The 5126-nt window shown below is 46.1% G+C and overlaps 1 pseudogene; it reads left to right on the forward strand.

Moving 5' to 3' along the window:
* The first annotated feature begins 549 nt into the window (after positions 1–549).
* On the forward strand, positions 550–3493 carry LOC101347707 (zinc finger protein interacting with ribonucleoprotein K-like; annotated as a pseudogene).
* The last annotated feature ends 1633 nt before the right edge of the window (positions 3494–5126 follow it).

Here is a 5126-nt window from a genome sequence, read left to right on the forward strand (position 1 = left end):
CTGGCAGGGAAGGAGGGGTAGGCTGTGGGAGTGCAGAGTGGTAGACAGTGTGGGACGGAGTGGTGTGTACATGGAGAGGAGTGTGAACTGATGGCCTAGGGCCCTGTGTTGGGGACCTACAGGTGAATGGTAAGTCTATATTTGGTTGCATCTGGTAGACCTGATCTGAGAGACTCCAGAGAACTGACTGATATGTAAGTGCACATGTGCCCCTGCATGTCAGATCCAGAGCCTAGATCTCATCTGTCTGCGCACCTGCCACTTGGTGGTGTCAGCTCTCATAGAGATAACTGGGACTATAAGGAGAGAGTAGGTGTTAGTGCTTCCATCTCCTGGTATGTCCTCTGAGGTGGGGGCTATAGAGGAGGGTGAGCAGGGGAGGGATGTGGGGGAATGTACTTGGACTTTGAGGAGAGAAGCTAATTGTGGAATGAGCTGTTGTCCTCCTCATGTCAGGGTTGTGTGGCCTTTGAGGACGTGGCCATTAGCTTCTCCTAGGAGGAGTGGGGGCTCCTTGATGAGGCTCAGAGGATACTGTACAGTGATATGATGCTGGAGAACTTTGCAATCATAGATTCACTGGGTAAGATCCTCACACCCACCCCAGTGTCCTCTGCTGGTCTCTGCCTTTCCTCTTTTCCCCAGAGTCAGCTCTATGTTTCCACAATCAGACTGGACTCTGCTACCTTCCTTATTCTCTTGACATGGGTTCTGTGGGGTGCAAGGGTTAGCTGTATGAGCTGCCCTGAGCAATGTACTCCCCGAGCAGCACTCTACCTGCCACTCGAGTGTGTAGGGAAGAGTCTGGGAGTCAGGAGTCTTCCATTCTGCCCAGTAGATCCCACCGTGCTTTTCCTCTCCCTGACTAGATGATGTGTCCATATCACACTACCTCTGTGCCCCAAGTTCTGCCCCCTTCCTCTAGCTGAAGTTTCTCCTGCCTGCCTGCAAATAATTACAGGCGTTGTCATGGTCATTATTGATGTGGTCCTAGGACAGTACTTGCTGGACCCACTTTCAAGTTTGCTTGTTTGTTTTTTTACTAATTATTTTTCTTTTGGCTTTTTATGGCTGACTTGCTCTAAGCCCATGCTGGCCACTACCCTATCCTGTCTTTCTATTAGGATTTGCATCATGCATGTCCCATCATGCAGACAGGGCTCAGGCAGAGGCCTGGTTACTTCTCAGGGTGGACATGGGAGTATGGTCTCAAAGGAGGCCTTTCCCTCTTGAGCCACAGCTGCAAGATGGCACACATCAGGGCAGTATTCAGATTATACTGGAAACCTCTCCTGTGTCCAACACTGTTTTGGCGTGACTGCTACTAGCCACAACTCGTTTCTACCTTTTCTTCCCTATGCTTGAAACTTTGCTGACTTGTCATTTCTACTGTGATCTCTGGGCTCTGGCTACCCCCACTTTTCTGACCTCTACATGTCCTGATCTTCTCCACTGCTCCCTCTGCAACGTTTCCCAACATTGGCCACACATAATATGTTGTGAGGTGTCCACATATCCTTAAACAGTCGTATACCAGCTACTTGTTTCTGTTGCATTTTCTCTGAGCACAACTAATCCTCTGCACATCATGCGTGCATCACCAGCAGACAAGGTCCTGCTGAAGGCTGATGGCAGTGGAGTATGTTGGAAACTTTGCTTCTTCCTGTGCTGCACCCTGTGCTGCTACCCTTTCTCAGGCGAGGCCTCCTCCATTCTGTGATAACTAAGGCCCAGTATTGAAAGGAGCCCTTGCCTCAACCTTATTGCAGCTCCCTTTTTCTCAAAACAATTCCATGGACTCATTCCTTGACATCTGACACACGTTTTTTTCTTTAGTCTTGTAAATGTACGACACAGCATTTTCTAAATCAAGGTTTTTCGCCTGTGTAATTTAGTGACACCAATTACATTAATCATATAGTGCAACCATGACCAATCATCATTGCCATGACACACATTTTTAATGGGATTTCCTCCTCCCACCAATGGAAACATGTATTAAAGCATTTTTCTTCTTTCAGGTTTCTTAAATAATACAGAGGAGGAGGAGGCATCTTCTGAGCAGAGTGTTTCCGTAGAAGGAGTGTCACAGGTCAGGACTTCATAGGCAGGTCCGTGCACCTAGAAGACTCACCCCCGTGAGAGGTGTGCTTCAGTCTTAAACAATATTTTACATCTGGCTGACCACAAAGCAAGAAGTCCTGGAGAGAAACTGTACCTGGGTAGAACATGTATGGGAGCCTCCTGGGTCAGTGCAGAACTTCCCCAGCAGCAGAAGCATCACAGTGGAAAGAAACCCTTCAGGGACGTTGACAGGGCCTTGTTTGTGAAGTGCTGCAAATCCCAAGTGTCAGGGAAGCCCTTCACCTGTGGGGAGATAGGGAAGGACTCCTCTGTTTTCTCAGTTCTTTTCCAGCACCGGGCCATGCCCAATGCTGAGAAGCCACCCAGTGGCACCCAGTGCAGGGAGGCCTTTCACAGTGAAAAGAATCTGTATGAGTGTGAATGATTTTGGACACAAACACAGACTTATTCACCACCAGAGCATCGACAGTGGAGAAGGTCTTTGTGAAGGTAGCAAATGTGGGAAAGCTGTCAGCTGTAATTACAGACTTGGTAAGCAGCAGGGAATTCACAGTGGAAAAAGGCCATATGAGTGTGATGAATATGGGAAATGCTTTATTCATAGGCCCAACCTTATTGCACACCAGAGAATTCATACTGGAGAAATGCCTTATGAGTGAAGTCAGTGTAGAAAATGCTTTCATCAAAACTGCCAGCTTACTGAACACAAGAAAATTCACACTGGAGAAAGGCCTTATGAGTGCAGTCAGTGTGGTAAATCTTCCAGCAGAAATGGCAGCCTTGTTAGACATAGGAGAGTTCACACTGGAGTTAGGCCTTATGGGTGTGGTGAATGTGGGAAATCCTTTTGCCAAAGCTATACTCTTATTCAGCACCGGAGAAGTCACAAGTTGCAAATCCTTACGTGTGTGGAGAATGTGGGAAATCATTGTGCTATCCGTCCAGCCTTATTCAACATTGAAGAGCACACTGGAGAAAGGCTTTATGAGTGCAGTGAGTGTGGGAAGTCTTTTAGCCTAAGCTCCACCCTTATTTGACACCAGAGAACTCACACAGAGCAAACACTTATGAGTTTGGAGAATGTGGGAAATCATTGCACAATCACACCAGCTTTATAGAACATTTGAGAGTCCACAGTGGATAATGGTCTTCTGAGTGCAGCCAGTGTGGGAAATGCTTTAGTCATAACTCCACTTTCATTCAACACTGGACAGTTCAGACCAGAGAATAGCATTATGAGTGTGGTGAATGTGGGAAGTTCTTTAAGAGTAGTTCCAGCCTTATAAAACACTGGAGAGTCCACACTGGAGAAAGGCCTTATGAATGTAGTGAATGTGGGAAATCCTTTGGCCAAAGCTCGACCCTTATTCAACACCAGAGAATTCATACAGGAGCAAATCCTTATTAGTGTGGTGCATATGGAAAATAATTTGAGGATAGTGACAGCCACATTTAATATTGGAGCATCCACACTGGAAAAAGGCCTTATGAGTTCCATGAAGGTGGGAAATGCTTTAGCAATAAATCCACCCTCATTCAGGACCGAAGAATTCACACTGGAGAATGGCTGTAAAATTGGGCTGAAGGTGAAAATTCTTTAGAAATAGCTCCATCCTCATTGTACAGAGAATTTACCCAAGAAAAGCCTCATGAGTGCAGTCAATGTGGGAAATGCTTTTGCCAAACCTACCACCTACCACCTTATTGTAAACATGAAAATTCACACTGGAGAAAGATCTTATGAATGCAGTGACTGCAGTAAATCCTCCAGCAAAAATGGCAGCATTATTAAACATAGGAGAATTCCCATTGGAGTAAGACCTTATGTGTTTGGAGAATGAGAAATTCTTTAGTCAAAACTCAACTTTTATTCAACACCAGCGAGATCATGGGAACAAGTCCTTATGAGTGGAGAATATGGGACATCCTTTGACCAAAGGTCTAGCCTGATTTAACACTGAAAATTTCACACCAGAGAAAGGCTTCATGAGAGCAGCAAGTCTGGGAACACCCTCAGCTCAAGGTCTAACATTCAGTCCAAGAAAGTCCACAAACAGGGAAGGCCTTGCAGGTGCAGGTGGTGTGGTAGCTCTTTGTTCAATATAAGTGTTCTAGAAAGGCTTTGAGAGAGAGCCATCTGCCTGCATTGCACATTATAAATTTTCCCAGGACTCCTGCCAGAGTTCTATCACTGCCAGTTTCTATGGCATTTCCCGTCTCACCTCTACCATCTTGCAGATTCCCACCATGTGATTCAATCACCCCAGAATGCTCAGGCAAGGCTGACAGCTGTGTTCTCTCCAGTTCCCTGGAGAACATCATGAAAATCTCAAGTGTTACAGGATAGTCATTCCCTTCTCTGACCTGTTAGGGCACCGACCTGACCCAGTTTTGTCCAAGAGTACCTGGTCTGGGTCAGCTGGGAGCTGGCACAGAAGGTTTACCTTGTTAATGACATTCTTGGTCTCGTACGATGCTCGTGGCTTATTTTTTTCAGCCAACATTTTACCAACCAGTAACTGCCTGTCTCACATACTTCAGTTTCTGCAACAATAAAGGCCTATTGTTGAAGCCATCTTTGTCAGGTTTCTTTAGAGGAACAGAATAGGATATATATATGTGTGTGTGTATATATATACACACACATATACATGCATAAAGTGGGAAATTTATATTAAGGAATTGGTTTATGTTTGGGGGGCTAGCAACTCCAAGATCTGTAGGACAGGCGACAGGAAGAGTATAGGGGGGAGGGGTTCTGGCAGCAGCTCCGGACAGGTTTTCAGGGCTGACCTGTGACCAGCCACTGAGGAGCTCTACCCTTCCTGCCCTCTGGGTGAATCAGACTGGTCACTGAGCCATGTGGTTTCCAGTCCTGAAGGAGACCTGGTCAAAGGCAGTGTCTGGGCTTCAAGCCATGGGATGGCCGTATTTAAGGTGCAAGACTTGGAAGGAAATTGAGGCCAGAGGGTTTACACAGTCATGGCTTAGAGACTCAGAGCTGCTTTTGTTTCTTTGTTTTGTTTTTTTCTTTTTTATTG

Source organism: Trichechus manatus, unplaced genomic scaffold (assembly GCF_000243295.1).
Source record: "Trichechus manatus latirostris isolate Lorelei unplaced genomic scaffold, TriManLat1.0 scaffold00176, whole genome shotgun sequence".
Lineage (NCBI taxonomy): Eukaryota > Metazoa > Chordata > Mammalia > Sirenia > Trichechidae > Trichechus > Trichechus manatus.